Raw genomic sequence first — 18,878 nt, 5'->3', positions numbered from 1 at the left:
GATCCATGCTGGGATAGCTCAGCACTTTTGCAGCAAACCACAGAGAGTACAATGGGCATAGGATAAATGGTGATCCTGACAAGTGTTTTCAGATGGACTCCTTGCCAGCTGCTGAAGAGACCCCACAGACCCATTAAAAGCACTGCAAGAGGATTGATACCATCTATAAGGAATTGGGAAAATTCACATCTCTTTAAAAGTGGATTTGAAAACTGCCACTTACACAGTTGTCATTTTCACTCAACTAAAAATCCACAATGACAGCCATTGAGCATTCCCAAAGGAGAAAGAAACCAGAAACATAGAGCATATTCATAAAAAGAGGTTACATGAGGCAATAAATGAAACCAGTCAAGTCTTCAGTGACAGCTGAAATCAAATGAAAAACCTAAGATTCCAACTCCTATTGAATTTCCCTTATGGTTATTAATTTTTTCAAACACAAATTACAAGTCTTTAGGCAAAAAGTTAAATTGCTTGCTTTGTATTCAGCAAGTTCCAGACAGAAACAGACAGTTTTCCTTCTTTTCCAAAATTAGGCTTAGACTGAACAGATTTTCTGGGATGATGAAACATGCTCACTAAGCACTGCCGAAAGAGAGATACCATGTAACTTCCTTTCAGTTTCTTGTGAATTATTGCAGGTGTGAATTCGTTACCTTGAAGAACAGCAAATGATATTAATTACAAGGCATCCTTAAATAGTACAAAAAAGCAAGGTGCCAGTTACATCCTTCTAGCACAATCACACAAAACAAAGAGGTCATCAATGAGCTGAGAGCACAGCTCTTCCTTCAAGCCAAAACAGCAAAAGATACTTTCAACTTCACTGACTAACAGTTACATTTTCGGTGATCTAATAATACAAAATACTCCAAAATACAAAATAAAAAAAAGAATTGAATGGTCAATCCCAATGTAAGGAGTGATAATTCTGTGCCAAGTACATAAACAGATGCAAACTGAAAGTATACTGAATAAAACACTGGATTTGAAAACTCACATTCATAAATTGCATCCTGCTGTCCCACGTAAGCTTCCCTCTTCCATTCTAGTTCTGAGACAGCACTCCACATATTATTACAGAGCGGTTAATGTGGGTTTATCTCCAGTATACCCACTCTATTAAACCAACAAGGAAAAAAAAGGAAAAAAGAAAGAAGCAAACCGACATGCAAAAGTCAGATTTCCAAACCATTCTCACCTGAGCACAGTGATAGTATCCACAGAGGAAGTCTCCCTTTCTCGTCCTGCTCTATCTCAAAATGGCCTTTCTTTGATTGCCTTCATAAACTTGTTTTGCTAAATTGGAAACATCTACAAACACTGCTGTGCCCACTGGCAGGCAAAAGGAACTTCCTCAGTCACTCAATCTTGAACATGGAAAATAATGCAGAAATGGGGATCCAGAAGAGCATCAATTTCTGTTCCGGAAAATGATGTGCAGTATCTGCACTACCAGTGAAGTCTAGGATTTAGAACAGCTCATAGAAATAACAAGCATTAAGCAGCCATCACTGGCATTATGCAAGCTTCAGTTCACATCAATGTTCTTTTAAAACTCAAACCACTAAACAGGATTGATGCCTACTGACTTGCAGATTAAAAGAAACTGCTTGCAATGAAGCATTTGGTTACCTTAAGGGATTGCATTTTTAGGGAACCATTTTCTGGCAGTCTCACTGTTGCACACATTAACAGAAGATCTCAGAAATCATCTTCTAAGACAGGAACTGCCACCTCCATCTCAGAAAGGAAAACAAAATCATCCCAACTAAATTTATCAATAAAGTCATAATTCTAGTGTCTGGCAGGAACTGTCTGTCTCTTACTGCAATGTTTCCTTTCATTATGCAGTTTGCCTCTATGCTAAATCAGTCCCAATATCCTTTAAAATTATTATGATAATCCAGGCACACAATTAAAATACTTTTTCATCAGAGTACTACATTCTGTTCAACATCTCTACTTCAGCTCCATCAAGCTGTAACTTCTGTGCTTACTGTTTTGATATACTTTTGAGGAGTGCCTTGAGCAATTCAAATCTGCAAATTTCATACCACAACCTGAATACACAGAAGTGATAATGAACTTAGCTGGTTACAGGAGATGAAATCATTAACCAAATTCCCGATTTATGGATCTTCAGTATGTATTTTGGGGGTGGGGGCAGGAATGGGCAGCACTGTGCAAGTGATACAGAAGAAAAGGAGTTAGGAGCAAAGTGTTGGATCTGAATGCCATATACATAAACTTAGTTTCAGTAAGTGCTTACACTACTTTGTGCCTGATCTCTGAGCCTGTGTCCTCTAGTTCACATATACTGGTAGACTACATTTTGGAGTATTTCAGTTTTGTTTGAAGAACAATGTTTTGATGAGAGAGAGATCTAGAACAGTTTTACAGCTTTAACAAAATGCCCTCATTGTTATTACTCAACAACACACTTTCAGCAAGAATAGTAATTACCCCATTTTTCTTACCTTTATTTAAGGAGAGGGGGAAACCTACAATACTGCAATCACATGACTGAAGCTGGTGGTACAATCCCAATGTAATTTCAAAATGTGAATGGAGAGGTGTAGGGGAAAGGAATAAAAACATTTACAACTTGCTTCAAGTTACCCAAGTTTCGTGAACAAATATGTAGTTCTACATATTTCAGGGCTTTTAAATCAACACTGAACAGTTTACTTGAAATTAACAATTCTGGCTACTTCTGCTGTAATTGACAATTAAAGAAGATGAATTTCATCTTCCCTTCAAGCCCATGTAATCTTTTTTCATTTGCCATTTATCAACACCCCAAAATATTAAGGGTAGTCTTCAGGCCTATACCCAGGCTATACTATTGCTGGGACAAAAAACTACAGGACTTTTTCATACAATGTTTTTCAAACCCAGTCAGCATGCCCTCTGAAGCTCTCACAAGAAAGTTGCCTCATTCTCTCCTCCCTTGTGCTGCAAAGACGATGGTTCACACACAGAGAGAAAGAACTAGGTCCTTCAAACATCACCAAGTTTTGTCTGCCTTCTGTTAGGAGAACTCACCCTTCTCAGGACCTTATCTCACAGTAGTCAGGAGGCTAGTACAGCTGTATTCACACTGAGGAGATGTGTTTTCAGTGTACCAGCACATTTGGTGACTTTTAAGTTTACTCTAAGACCTGTGAGGTTTCCTAAAATAATGTACAAATGTTTGCTGAGCATTCAGATGTACACAGTATTCCTTCTAGCTTTTGCAAATACGTTAACTGCTTCGAGGTATCTAACACCCAGTAAGCCCAAGGTGCAAACACCTGAGGAGGGCATAAATGGAAAACCCAAATTGCTACTCACCTTATTGCCTGCTCTTCTACAATCAAAGCAGATAGCCTTATTAAATATACTATGTAAATTAGATTCAAGATCAAATGCAAATGTTTGCTGTCCTTTATTTGTCTTTCCTGCTGTACAACAGAACTGTTTACCACTCTGATGCCTTTTCACAACTGTAATAAGAACAATTCAGATCTAGTATTTCCTTGTACTCTGTCTTCACCAGAAACACAATTCCCTTCTCTATTCATTTCTGAAAGGAAACAAAAATGGCTTTACTCAGGGGGTGTAAGCCCTGTTACAATACAGAGGGAAGGCTAGAGAAGTGTGAGAATGTACACTGAAGTCAGAAGGAAAATATTTTTAAGCAAATTTGCATCAACTAGGATCTTGTTCTAGAATTGTTAAAATCTTATCCAGATTATTGTTATTAATACACTTCTGTGATCAGTACTCTCTACTGCAATGTGCATGGCATTCTACACCTTGTTAAATATCAAGGTTTTTTACATTTCTGATAGTAGCTTAACACTTTTCTTTGAAATCTCCTTTCAATACTAAGCTTTCACACTAATCATGCTGTAACCTGAGTAGGCAACCTGCTGCAACTACAGTCTTTTCAACCATTCATACCTGTGTGAAATTTGGTGAAGGGACGTAACAGAAGATAAAAGAAAGGCAATCCAAGTATATAACACCAGCTCAATGAGCAAGAAACTTAAGAAAGAAGAAAGAAGATAACACAAAAAGGAAGGGAAGCCCTATTAATTTTTATATGAAGACAAGTGTGCAACAGTGACAGGACAGACCTAAAAGGAAGAAGAAATGCCTTCCTCCAAGAGGAAGAAAATCAGTAAGTGTCACACACTCAGTAGAGACCCAGAATCCTGTGAGGTACACAAGTCTCTTTAAAGTTAGAGATGGTCTGTGCTCATTATGTTCAATGACTGAAGAAATCCCGGAGAGAGATCTTCAGGACAGGTAGGTAAAGCCTCACAGATAATTACTTATATTTAACAGCTCTTTCAGTAGCTCTCCCATTATGCAAGGATTCAGCCATGCATTTTATCATAGATGTTATCACTAATGAAATACATTAAACACAGTATAAACAAAAGACAAAAGCAAAGAAATCCAAACAAAAAATTTCCCATACCCCACAGAGATAAGGCAGACCCGTTCAATTTTGCACACATTCACTTTGCAAACAACATTTTTCATCCTTACCCAGTAAGTATCAGCTATCATGTTACCATCACAACCCCTTCTGACAGTTTAATATGGTAAGTTTTAGTCTCTGTCAAAACAAAACAACCCACCCAGAAACTCAAAGGTCTGAATTCAAGCCCCGGTAGACACAAGAAATACTAAAAAGTTGTTTGGGGTTTTTTAATAGCAAGTTTACATACAATGCAGACATACAGTGTGCATTTGAGGGGTGATGCTGAGTCAAAACAAACTAACAGCCTATATTCAGCCTGACAAGTCCAGTGAGGCCATCAATGAAACACAGTACATACAGATCGGCAGGAAGGTTTCAAAAAAAGAGACCCACTAAACAGTATCCTAATTAGGGTCTTAGTGCACTCTAAATGGAATCTACATATGCTTTCTTCTGGTCATTTATTGCGAAGGTGGCTGAACCTAGTCTTCCACAAGTTCATATGCTTTCAAGATTTTAATAGAACACTTTTTAAGAAGTGGGATATTATCAGGGTTGCAGTAATCAAAATTTTTTATTATTCCTGTCTACATATTAGAGAGTTTTCAAAGATGAAAAGAGGAGTCAACTACATTTCTAAAGTTAATATCCCAAAATACTTGTGGGCAGGGAATTATGTGGGAAAAGGAGGGAAGGGGAAGTTTAGGGTTTTGGTTTTTTTCTACAAAAAAGGATTTGCATTACTCCATTTGCTGAAAAAAGAAAGAAGCATTTCATTTACAAAGTATACATATGTTATGGACTACAGGATCTATTAGTATTTGAGAACCTTCTGTCTCTCCCAAGAAAAATTCATACAGAAAGGTTTGCAAGCACAGGCAACTCTGTAAAAATCAGCATCTATAATAAAGGAGTCATGAATGTAGGCACACAGCACATGGTACAAATACTGTTCTTACAACTTCTTAAAAGGCTTTCATCTAGTTTTTACAAGGATACTAATTTGTCAAAAGCTATATCATTATAAGAGCTGCTTCTAAATCCTCATGACAGATAAAGATTCTGAAATTAAGAAAGAGAGAGTTAAGTGCATTCTGTTCTTTTAGCTACTGTGCCTACTGATGTTCCATTCTTTCTTCAAAGAGCAATCTTTTGTATGGCCATCTGCACAGCAAGTAAAGAAAGCAAGAGATCTTTTCCCAAATAAAGATATCACAAAACTGTGGGTATAGCCCTAATAGCCAGATGCATACTTGGGATTCTTTGCAACTCATTAGTTTTAGTTGCTTGCTCAGCTTGACAATTCCAGCATCATTTATACTTGAGAGACTATTTTATTACTGTAGGAAAGAACAATTTCATAGGAACCCCAAGAGAACTGCAAGATTTCCATCTGGAATCAAGCAAGGATCTACTGCTAATAAACCTTCCAAAAATCTTCCAATAAAAGCTTTTTGCCTCAGATGTCCATTCAGTCCAAAGACCAAAACAAAAAAAACCAAAATACTGTGGTTATGCAGAGATGCAAACTCACCTCTTAAAAAGCAAAGATCTCAGGTATACATAAACACGTGATTAACTTACAAATTATGTATACTTAAGATAATCTTTAACCAACAATTTTAAAGAAACACAATAGAAAATTCAAAGTATAATAGAGATATTACCAGTACTTAAAGTGCTCAGACATTTTAGAACAATGAAAAATGCCAACCAGAAGCAGAAGCAGCCCTTCACTGTTCTGTACCTTGTTACACAGATAATGCTACAGTGAAATCAATTGCTCCATTCAATGAAAGATTAAAAGATAACAGACGCATTTCTCTTGACTTTGAATGTACATTGCTCAAATTTTAAGCTTAATTGAATACAGAATACACTGCACATAATAAAGATATCTATTAGACTTGCCAGCACCATGCTGAGGCAAACAACCATTCAAACTCACCACTTCAAATTTGACTTTTTCTTTTCAGTGACCCTTTAGCACTGGCAGAGCATTGGCTTATTTTGTTCCAGTACAGAATAAGAAGCAATCATTTAGTTACCTATCTAACAAAACTACAGGTCCTTCCTTATTCTATCTACACTTCTTCCAGTTTTTCATTTTAAGATGTTCAGAAACAAGTTATCCAGCTCTGCTAATTTAAAAGCATTTATAGCTAACAGCTATTATTTACTCAATGTGTGTGGAATATTTCACATCCTGTCACAGAGTGTAATAACATATCTGGAAAGATCCAGAACACACCGCAGTGGCATTTATAGAACCCTTGCCTTTCATCCCTTATCATCAATAAATTTGTTGTTTCATTTAAAGTATGCAACTCTCACAAGAAAAATAAAGGAACATTGTGAAAGGGGAGTAGAATTGAAAGTAGAGGGAAATGGAAGCTACAAAGTAAGTCACAGAAGCACAGAACTATTGAATGGCTTGGGTTGGAAGGGACATCAAAGACTATGCGGTTCCAGCACACATTGGTGGGTCATGTCCAGCCTCTCACCCAGCAGCACCCCCAAGTCCTTCTGGGCAGGGCTGCTCTCCATCTGTTCATCCCCAGCCTGTGCTGATACCTGGGGTTTTCCCAACCCAGGTGCAGCACCAGCACTTGGTTTTACTGAAACTCCTGAGATTCCCATGGGCCTGCTCCTCAAGCTTGTCCAGGTCCCTCTGGATGGCATCCTGTCCTTCAGGTGTGTCAACCACACCACTTAGCTGGTGTCATCTGCAAACTTGCTGAGGGTGCACTCAATCCCTCAGTCTGTGTCATTGATGAAGATAGTAAATAACACAGGTCCCAAAACAGATCCCTGAGGGACACCACTTGTCACTGATGTCCCTCAGGACTCTGAGCCATTGACTACTACCCTCTGGATGCGACCATCCAATCAATTTTTTATCCATTTAACAGTTCACTCATCAAGTCCTTCTCTCTCCAATTTAAGGAGAAGGATGTTGGGGAGGACCACGCCAAAGGTCCAGATAAAGGACATCTGTAGCCTCCCTTGTCCACTGATAGAGTCACTCCAACATAGAACGCCACTTGATCAGGTGGGACTTCCCCTGGGTGAAGCTGTGCTGGCTGTCTCTAGTCACCTTCCAGTCCTCCATGTGCCTTAGCACGGCTACTAGGAGAAGGTCTGTTCCATGACCTTCCCAGGCACAGAGCTGAGGCTACAAGTTGGTAGCTTTCAGGATCCTCCTTCCTATCCTTTGTTTCCCCTTTTCCAGTCATCTGGGTCACATCTTTCTCTCCCCAAAAGTTACCTTGTTTCTAAGATAAGCTAGAAAAGTACAATTATTTAAATGAGTAAATAAGAACATGAAGAAAGAAAGGTGAGAACTCACCTATCGGTAGAGGAAATCAATCTCTAGTCAAAATTTTTTGATCAAGGATGCCAAAGTTAGTATTTAAGCTGATGCATGACAGCGAAACATACACCTATTTAGTCCCTTAAGAAGTCCCAGGGGACTGCTAAATGAGGTTTGAAAGAGAATGGCCTCATGATTAAAATCCCATACAAGGGATGCTAAAATAAGAAATAGTGAGAAATGAGGAAGAAACAGACAAAATTATAAAGGCAGAAAACAAAGACTGAGATTAGACACAGCTGAGACCGTGTAATGGGAATCCTTGTCCAAGGAAGACAGCTGAACCAGTGCTACTGGTTCATTAATCAGATGAATACCTCCCACAGCTCCCACACCTCAGAAGGCAACTCATTGCACCTCTCCATGTTTCAATGGTACTGAACTCTCACTTCCTTGTCAGACATGTTTCTAGGGGCACTGCTGCACTTTCTGGGAGTCCTATAATATCTCTTTTCTAATTTTCAGAAAATTTTATTCAGAATAACTTACTACAATACAGTAGTATTTTAATAGTAATTGTATTACAGTAGTAATACAAATCATATCAGTTTGGATTCCATTTTTCTGATCCCTACTATCCCCTCCTCAGGATAGCTCACTCAGTGAAATAAAAAGGATTTTCCTCTTACTGCAAGCTAAATTAGGTATTTACCCCTCTATCAGAAAAGCAAGGTTCCCTTTTAAAGTCATAACAGACATCAACTGTCAATCCCACCTCATACCACCCTTTTGAAAAGGGAGGAACGGGAAATGTTTAAATGAAAAGGCAAAAATAAATATGAGCATTCATGTCAAAGCTGGGAACATCCTGAAGTTCAGATAAGCCTGTGCTGAAAGAATGTGAAATAAATCCACATAGTGGGGGGAACATACAGAAAAATAACCTGGGATTTAGTGCTTTGTCATCAGCAGGAAGTGAGAAAATGCTTGTGTAACTCTGGCCACCAAACCAGCTCCCTGCAAAACACCCAGACACTACACCTTCACAAAGGGTGGCTTTTATTGCTCCACCTGTGAAAATTTATTTCCTTCTGTGCAGAGACATGCACAGACCATGTGCAGGGTACATGCACAAACTATGTCAGACACAGAGGAAGGCACAACAGATGCACAATGAAAGAGACAGAAGAACAGTCCATATATATCATTTCCTGTTTCTAGAGTAAAACCTAAATAACAGGTTTGTTATAAACTGGAAAGGGAAGATGCTTGTGTTACACATTGGGCAACATTCTCCATGGGATAAATTCACGAACTTTAATACTGAGGAGACTTCCAATGCACACTGAGTCGATTACAAGTTTCTTACTGAATTGCTTAAAAGATAAAGCATGATACACTGGTAATCTATAAAAACAGAACTAGAAAGATGTATTGTTATCACCACAATTTTACCACAGATACCACCTTTAACAGCTCATTTAAGATCATTTCCTTCTGCAGCAAATGAGGGCCCACCACACGCAGCTCATGAATGTATGGCAGAGTTCAGCATCTGCTAAGCACTTGTGGGACCACCAGGCCAGTGTTACAGGGTTGCACAACTGCATTCTTCAGCTTGATCACAGCTCAGGGAGAGCTGTAAGGAAGCCTCACTTAGCACCCAAAGCAGTACCTGGGTTACTGGCAAAGACAATCCATTCCTGCACTTTTCACTGTAACCAAGCGGAATACAAAAAAAAAAAAACAAAAATAAAACTGCACATTTAGCTTTTGAATGAGTAACAAGACTACTTTCACACAAAAAAGTGAGCCAGTATTTTAAGGTTAAGATTTGAAGATACCAACTATTATTGTTTGAAACAAGTAACTAATCACGAGCTATGTCAGCATCTTGACTATACCCTGCTTCACAAGCTTCCATAGGGGACAAATATGAAATGAACAAGTGTCTGATACTACTGGAGAATTCCCAGTTTTCTTTACCCAAACATCCAGAAAACCAAGTCAGCTCCCTAATAAGCTAGTGGAGAGGAACAGAAAGCAGAATTGCAAAGATGTTCTTCTCGCCCCCCTAGCAGGAATGCAGAAGCACTGTTACTGCACTCCAAGGACAGCAGGATCAAGACTTGCCTCAGCCCAGACCTGCCCACTTTCACAAGTAAGCAGTCATTTCTACAAGAAAAAATGAGAAGATTTATACAGAAGTAACTAGGAGTAGAACTGGACCCACAGACATCTGGAACCATCATAAGCCCTTACACTCCCACTCCAAAACATTACTGTCTCTTTCACAGGAATAACCACCACCAAAAAAAAAAAAAAGGAAAAAAAAAGGCAGTTTAATGCAGTGTTGTTTTACATGACATGACTAAATCCAGTATATTTCTTAGCTGACAGAGATTATCTTTGAAGTTTTCTTTTTAGGAGGTTAAAATGCATAATGATATAATGATTACCCAAAAAAAAAAAAAAATTAGAAGTTAGTGAAGTCTAATATATTTTAATTGCATACTTCTTGTCCCCTAAAATGAAATATTGTCTAGCAACAAAACAGAATCTGAAACTAGTCTTTTATGCAATTTTTATGAGGATGTGAAGGTGCCCTATACATGGCTCCTATCTACTAAATTCCTTAATCAAGGTATAAGCACACTGGTTTCTTAATCCTTTAAAGGCTGTCACATTAGCCTTTGGTCAGATAAGGGCTCTGAGTTAAAATATCATATTGGGCACAAAGAATGTACTTTTAAGACATTAAATGTCATATTTTAGATTCCATCAAATCATTTAAGTAAGTTAGAGGTCCTAACTTCCTCCTGAAAGATTTCACAGATAATCAACTATCTTACCTTCACAAACCTTTCTCAAGAGACACCCCCATGCAACTGATTTCCTGGGCTGGGGACAAGAACCATCCACAATTCAGTATGACCTTGGCAAACTGGGGCATGCAGGGACAGTGGTGTGTCAAGATGTGTAAATGGGGCGTAACCCAACAGACACAGCTACCTTCAGCTAACACAGTAGTCACAAAATTGTATTGCCTTACTCCTAACTCACATAAAAGCTATTTCTGTTCGTGCTTTTTAATACTGCTTACTGAAGTAATGTCATTACTATTTTGTGAAACACTACAATGCTGTGATTCATGCCCCCAGGGCTTTCAACTCCCTCCACTGACTAGATGGGAAGTGTGGCCACCTCAGGTCAGGAGATAATCAGGTGCCTAAGTAGACAGCATTAACTCACAAGTCAGTGCAGAACTGACATGAAGGACTCTAGCTTTAAGCCCAGACTGAATCACAAAAACAATCTCTGTCTAAGTGCAGGTTAATTAACAAATTTGCAAGGTACAACTGATCACTATGACAAATCCTTAATCTTATATTTGGGTATATAAAAGATAGACTATATACTATAGCCATGTCTTGGCATCTAAGAAACACATTACCTAGTCCTATAGTTACATATTAAAGGAGCATCTGAAGCCTTACTAAATACACAGGAGACAAAAAAGTAAGGCAACTCCACAGGACAAAGCATGCCTACATGCTCTATTCAAGTCCCAGTGAAGTCAGCTACAGCCTTCAGTTTCCACAGGAGTTAGTTAAATTAAATCAGAATCTTCAAAACACACACTTCCATCATGAATTCCTGTATGTGTATTTCAGGCCCTGGTAAATTGAAAGTGATCCAAGTATCCTAACTTAAAGCAACTTCAGTCTGATATTATAGTCAAACTGGTCTGCCACACAGAAAAAAAATTTAAAACATGTAAATATTCAGTCTTGGTTACATTTTTCAAATACAGATCATACATTACCAGTGATGTGGGAGGCAGTCAGCACTTCAAATGCTGTTGAATCATTCTTTGCTCCTCTGACAGTCACTTCTGAACAGCTGCAAATGCACACTGGCTACAGTAAAACTGATGTTTTAAAAAAACAATTGACACATTAATTTTCTTAAGATGGGAGTTTTATTAAAATCAGCCAAGAATAGCATTTCCTCAAAGAATATATTGAAAGTGTGTTTATACTGAAATTGTAATTTTGTATTGATGAAGACAAAAATTAATAGCTTGGGCACAATATAAGATGATGCTGAAAAGGTCCCCATTTAAGACTCAAAAAAACATAAGTTAGGAAAATTTCAGTTCCAGTAACCAAGAACTCCATTCCATCTGTGAATGTGCCTCTGGCTTCACTCAGCTGTCTGCTTACAAAACAAAGTCTTCTTTGTTTGATATCCCCTCATACTAGCAAACCTCTTTATTTACAAGCTGCTATTTCCTTTCTACATCTCCCAAAACAAATCATAGAACATCCTGAGTTGTAACGGACCCTCAAAGATCATAAAGTCAAACTCCTGGCCTTGCACAGACAACCCCAAGAATCACACCATGTGCCTGAGAGCACTGTCCACAAAAAAGCTAAGCTTAACACAGCTTTCCTCCTAAAGAGAACGATATAATAAAACTGTAAAAAGGAACTTCCAGAGGTCCCATCTAAACTCAGCTGTTCTACAATTCTGTCATCTTCTGGGGGTTTTTGTATTTTAAAGTCAGACTGGTTCCTTCAGGCAATCCCTTCAGCATAGATCTAGATTTCAAAATGACAAAAACTAAGTTGTGAATTTGGAGTTTCAACACCTACCTTTAAATCTGTCCTTAAGAGACTAAAGGAAGCTGAATACAAGTTTTTTTGTTGGCCCTTTCCTATGGAAAGACACCAGAGACTTTTTTGTCTCCCTGAATCTTGTAACTTTCATCCAATGAAAAAAGTGGCACAGGCCCAGGTACAGAGCCCACCTGCAGTGGATGCCTACCAGCAAGGAACTGATGGTCACCAGAAAGCCAGAAAGAAGCCCCTTTGCATTGTCAGACATGAGCAGAGGACATCTTTGAGCATCCATCCTTTCTCCACTTCATGCTACCTGACAGCCTAAGGCCCCAAGACAAGAGTCCTACAGAATAACAAGTGTTTGCTGCTAGAGGGTAGAGTTGATTGTTAACCCACACTGAACAAATTGCCACTTTGAAACACTATTTGCCAAGTTTAAGTCACAAAAGTGCTAACAGACTAGCCACTAACCTCTGGGCATATCAGAACACTTGGACACTTTATTACATTGTCAGGAACCTGCCATAAAAGCTCAAGGAAATAAATGAACTAACAGGAACTCATTCTAACTGCGTAATTCCAATCTGTCAATAACTGATCATATTCTTTCCTTCTTTCTTTCCATATATGATTAGCAATGTTGAACTGAGCATTGTGTCCCTTTAAATGACTACAGAAAGTTGATATGCTCAGATAATGGCCCATAAAGGCAAACAATTCAAAAGGAAGCTCGTGAACATCCTAGAATTTCTGTTCATTACCAAGAGGGAGTTTCCAAGTGTATACTGCATATGGCCAGTTGTTTGTTCTTCCCCTCCTTCTAAATACACTAGCAAGTGAAAAGGTAGAAAAAAAATTAGATTAGTTTTCAATTTTGTACCACAACAATCCTGAAAAAAACCTTTAAGTAAAGTTAAGGAATTACTGGTTTGGTTCTCTAAGCAAGTATTTCCAAGATGCGGAAGAGTGTTTTCTAAAACAGCCTGTATGTGTAGCACAGAATGGCTTGTGAAAAGGAGACCCAAAACCAAAATGTATAAATAACCAACTTGTTGGCCAGCACAATTAGCAAGAAGAAACTGCAAGTATTTTTTGCAGATGATTTGCAGGCAAGCACCAAATTTTACAAAAGTTACATTTCCAGTTTTATCTTATGGTGATGCTTAAAGAAAAAGGAATTGTTTCCACAGCAGCAGAATCTTAATAATTTAACCATGGCTCAGTTTAACTCAAGTAGGAGTATGTTAACTTCCTATATTGAAATCTAATCCAAACCAAGTTTATTATTTATTACTGTTATAGGTTTAATTGTACTGTTTTATGCACAGACAAGAAAAACTCAACCTCTCCCTAAACCTGTTTTGCAAACTGTCTCCATCCTAAGTGTTTCATACAGATGTAAGTAATCTTGGGGCTTCCCCTATTATTAACAGATCTGGCTGTAATTACACAATGTGTTTTACACTACTTGAAAACTTCATGTATTTAAAAAACATATGGAATCTCTAGAAAGAGATAATGAAGTGAAAGTGTCTGAAGTTTAAAACCACACAAGATAGTAAAGGCAGAAGAAAAAACAAAAATAAGATTCCTGGAGCTGGCACTGTTCTCATGTCTACAGCAAGATTAGAACCAAGTTTAAAGGGCAAGAAAAAACAAGTTCAGCTTTTAGTGCTGGACTTTAATCCGCATCAGTTTATGACAGTAAAACTTTTAATAACTTGTGTTCATAGCCACTGTTAAGAATTCTGCACTACTGAGCAACCCTAAACTCTCACAACGCTCCTGTTTTATTAAGGAAATCAAAATGCTATAGAACAGAAATGTCTGGATTATTTTCCCTTGGGGCTGCTGACAGTAGATTACCACTGTTATTTACGCATGAAAGCCTGAAGCTGACAACATTAAACACACACATATATAAACCTAGGTCTTCCAAGCATCAGAAATCCAAAACAAGTGCTATCTTGTAAAGAACACAGCCCACCCTCCCAGGAACATTACAGTCCAAACTGCACCAAGACCTGCAGCACTTCAGCACAGCAGGAATCCTTTCCCAAAACTATCTGCCAAGAAAAATTATGAAAGGGAAAGTAGGAATATGTAATATATCAAGCAGACTCACAGTCATGCAATCCCATTTACAAAGGGATTAATGACAAAGAAGCCCCACAGCACTGTCTGTGTCAAAAACCTCAGGTGCAGAGGATGTCTGCCTAAGCTTAAGATGGAGAAAAAGGCAGCTTAACTTTCAACTATGAGCTCTAGAGCACCACAATGAACAACACATGCCAAAAGTCAACCGGGCCTCCAACAAACGTACACTTGAAAAAGAAAAGGGACTATTGGAAAAAGGTTTTTCAGGATGGAAGACAATACTGGCAGTTTTGAAAGAGTTTGAATACAATGATTTTCTTAAACGGTCTGATCTCTTTTTGGCCCTCAGTAACCCAGTGAATACATTTCACGACTTTATTTCTGCTATATATAGCCTCAGAAATGCATTTGCTTTTGAGAAATCATCATTCATTTCTCTGATAGCAGATTACTCAGAGAAGAAAAAAAAAAAGGTACTAAGAGGCAATGTCCTTCCTCCCACTCCCCTAAAACCAGAGTTCCTCCCTGCACACCGCAGCCTAAGTGTTCTGTGACAACATAATTTATGCAGGAAAACCAACAGTCCCTTCTCTTGTTAACATATTTCTTGTTTTGAATTATTATTACTATTTTCTTCTCCTTTTCTCCAAGCTTAAGAAATGTGTTGGGGATAAATTAAAGATCTGTATAACCAAGGAATGCTACAGAACAAGAACAATGCTACAATGCTTATTAGCACTGATAAAATACTACATACATCCCAGTTTGCATATCCCAACTCAAAACAACAAGAAACAGGCAAACCAAAAGCCTAAATTTAAACATGCTTCTATACAGTTAAACCAGCACAAACTGCTGCAGTCATATGCAAAACTGTATTAATGAATTCACTGGCATGTCTGGCTACAATATAGATTAATGCCAAGGCTTTTTAGTTTATGCATTTTTCAAATCTCCAACATCACTAGAGAGCACCAATCAAGGACTAGGCAAATTAAGGGTTCACTTGAAGGACTTGATTTGTCTCTGCACATGGTAGCTACAGAATTCCTGCTTGGTTAAAAACAGAAGACAAGTTTGTCTTACCATCATGTTTTCCAAACAGACACTTCCAAACCCGTGATTAAAACACTTCTCTACAACCTTGGCAATGTTAGCTTACTAGCTGGACACTGGAAATAGACACTAAGTTACAAGGAAAGAAGAAAGAAAGAACAAATGCACTGTTATTTAGACAGCATGCCTCTCCCCAAAGGAAACTAACAGCTACTATTTTACAGAGTTGGCATTTTATAGAATTTTACTCATAATAAAACAGAAGACATCTTACCACATATAGTCTTATAAGCTGCATTTTTTTTAAAGGTATTTTTAAGTTTCCTAAAATGTATGCTTTAATCTAGTAACAACACTACAAACACAAGGAGTATCTATTGATGAATTCATCTTACTTAAGAAGTGAACTTCTAGTATAAGCAACTGTAAGTAGTGTAAAGAAAGAATATTCAACTAGGAGGAAAAAAACCCCTTCATACTGAGGACTTTATAAATAGCTTATTTTTATATTATCTTCACTGTCTAAAAATTCCACATGCACACGAGTGAGGTGATCTGAACATAAATCTGGAAGAAAAAAACCCCGGTAAAATACTTCTCTTTTACCCTTCTATAGGTCACAATACCATCATCACACATCCCTGACTCTGTATGTTCCTATCTAGACCAAGTCTAGAGAGACAGTCAGAAACTTGAAGATAAATGAAACAAAGATGAGAAAACAACATGTGAAAGTTAACAGAAATCTGTCACTACAGCAAACACTCTTACTCAGGGGTAGGATACCCCTTACTTTCCACTGCACAATTCTTCACAGCCTTTTTTTTCCACCTGGAAATTCCTTCACCTGAGGAAGCTATCACAAAATGGTGATTGGGCTAACTTCCAAAATGGTTCTTTACACTCAAAATGTTACAGTACTTTTTATTTTCATTGCTTTATTTTAGTGCATTTTTAAAGGCACCATCCCACTTTTAAGGCATATTCCTAAAGAAAATCAAGAGTATTAGAAGGGAAATTAGTGTGGCGCAGCTACACTGTAACTGCATTCCCTCAAGCAGAAAGGCCTTAAACATTTCACTGAAAGTGACTTTTTCCAAGTATTTATCAAGCAGACTAACATCAACCCCATGGGGGAACATCCTTCCTAGGGGCAAGAAGCTGTAAATTCATATTCAAAGAGCGTGGGGGAAAAAAAAATAATGCCCAACTCCCCATTATGATTACGTGCCCACAAACTAGCACAAGTATTTCTCCTGTGTTCATTACATTTGGAGTTCTTAGGGTCTCATTAAAATAATTTACTACAATTACAGAAAAAATCCGGAGTGAAGTGTGCTTGGAAACTATAGATGTGAAAAAGAAACCTCTCAGTTGCCAACTCAATGCATCACCAGCAAGATACAATTTCCCTGCCCTCTGCTTACTCCTCACTTATAAGGGACGGCAGGTCACAGACCTCCTACAGTTAATCACTGCAGCACTGACAAGATGTCATAATCGAAAAAGAATCAAGATACCTTATTGTCATCTTCCAGTATTTCAGGATGGAAAAGGTCCTGTCTGCCTCAGTAACGTTAAGCAGAGTTGCCAGATGATCCCCATCACATGAGCAACAACTCTTAAAACTCTTAAGAGAGGTGTCATGGGTCTGTGGAGCCTGTTCAAGCAATGAAAAGCAGTAACACTAGCTCTGACTCACAAAAGGAAAACAGCCAAGTTAAAGACATCCTAAAAGACAGTTTATTTTTAGAGAAAGATAGAGGGATTTGCAAAGTGATGTAATTCCTTAAACATAAGCTCCTCTGTTTGACAGAGGGCAAAATATGATGAAAAAAGAATAACACATTTCTCTAAATAATGTTAAATATTTTCTTGAACTTCAGATTTCATCAGCATCAGCACAAGACAAGTGGATAATGACGACAGCTATTGTAGATTTTACTTTTCCATTAGCAAAGCTGGCTCAAACAGAAGGCGAGGAGGGTGGTGGTGGCCGTTTCACTGGACTGTCAAGGTTACTCCTGAAACATCCTGTTGGAAGGGGACCAGTAGATCTGCTTAACGTTTACTGGCCGGTTCTGTGCTGCTCTTCACCACCCGCAGAACCTCCCAAGGATGATCTACAGGGACCGACCACCGCTGGGCTGCACCAGCGACTCCTGGCAGCGCAGACTTCGGGGCCGGTGTCAGAGCAAAGCCTCCTGTGCCGGGGGGTGGCCGCACGGCCAGGGCCGGGACCCCCCGCTCGCACAGCCTCCGACGGCGAGGGCTGAAGGGCTGCGCTGCCGGACGCACCGCCCGCCTCGCCCCAGCCGCGCCGCAGACGGCGCTCGGCGGAGCTCCGCGGCTCCGGCAGCGGCCGCCCCCGCCCGCGGGAACAGCCGCCTCCCCCCGGGGCGCAGACCCGGCTGCCTCGGCCCGGCACCCCCGGAGCGCCCAGGCGCTCCCGGCGCCGTGCCGGGGCGGAGGACGCCACGGCAGAGTTAATCGCTAACTCGCTGCCCCGCTCCCTCGGAGAGCTCCGCCCGCGGACTGCCGGGGCAGCCGGCAGCCCCAACGGGGCGGACGCGGCGCACCACCAGGGAGCCGATGGGCACATCGCCCCCGCCCGTCCCACGGCCACCGCGACCCGCAGCGCGGCGTCTGCCGCCCCCACACCCACCTTTCCGCAGGCTCGGTTTGAGTCCTCTCGCTCCCCTCCTCGCCGCAGCGCCGCGTGCGGTGCGCGGAGACCCGCGCGGAGCGGAGCACGGTGCGCTCTCCCGCCCTGCCGTGCCGTGCCCCGCGGCGGCGGCCGCGCTGCCAGCGCCGAGGCGGGAGGGCGGCCCCACGTGCGCCGGCTGCGCCAATCGGGGCCTCCCGCGGGCCGCCCACCGCCCCCGCCGCCACCGTCCCGGGCCGCCCGTGAACCGGCGGCGCGGAGCGGCGGGGCGGGCGGGATGCTGGGGAGAAGCGGTGGCAGCGCGGGCAGGAAGCTGGCTTGGGACGCAGGAGGAAATAAACGCGTTGGAACGGAGTTTGGGATCGCTGAAGGGAGGGAAGAAGGGAACCCCAAACGCTGCTGCTCGGGGGGCTGCGTGCCGCTTCCGCGCCCGCGGGGCCGCCGTGGAGCCGGGCTGGCGGCAGCGCCGCTCCGCGAGAGCGCTCCGCAGGAGAGGCGTGCGCCCGCCGCGGCCGGGAGCCTCCCGCGGGCCGGGTTCCGCCGCGGCCGGAGTCCCGCCGGAGCCGCTGGGGAGGGCGGAGGCGCCCGGCGCCTGGATTAAGAGTTTAGACGGGCAAAGATCCAAAATTAACGTATAAAGCG

The 18,878-nt window shown here is 40.7% G+C and overlaps 1 protein-coding gene across 3 annotated transcripts in view; it reads right to left on the bottom strand.

Annotated features, from left to right (window-relative positions):
• Window positions 1-18,376, bottom strand: part of STXBP6 (syntaxin binding protein 6) — a 95,201-nt gene extending 76,825 nt beyond the window's left edge. Inside the window, exons 1-3 of one of the 3 annotated variants that reach the window (XM_048307783.1) lie at window positions 18,237-18,376; window positions 17,092-17,231; window positions 15,602-15,700 (exon numbers count right to left, since the gene is read on the bottom strand). The gene's annotated coding sequence lies outside the window, so the exon portion shown is untranslated. The remainder of the gene's footprint in view (window positions 1-15,601; window positions 15,701-17,091; window positions 17,232-18,236) is intronic. The other 2 variants (XM_048307782.1, XM_048307781.1) reach the window with 2 other exon arrangements.
• Between the last annotated feature and the right edge of the window lie 502 nt (window positions 18,377-18,878).

Source organism: Corvus hawaiiensis, chromosome 6 (genome assembly GCF_020740725.1).
Source record: "Corvus hawaiiensis isolate bCorHaw1 chromosome 6, bCorHaw1.pri.cur, whole genome shotgun sequence".
Lineage (NCBI taxonomy): Eukaryota > Metazoa > Chordata > Aves > Passeriformes > Corvidae > Corvus > Corvus hawaiiensis.
Note: the sequence above shows the minus strand (reverse complement) of the source record. Positions and strands in the feature narration are given on the sequence as shown.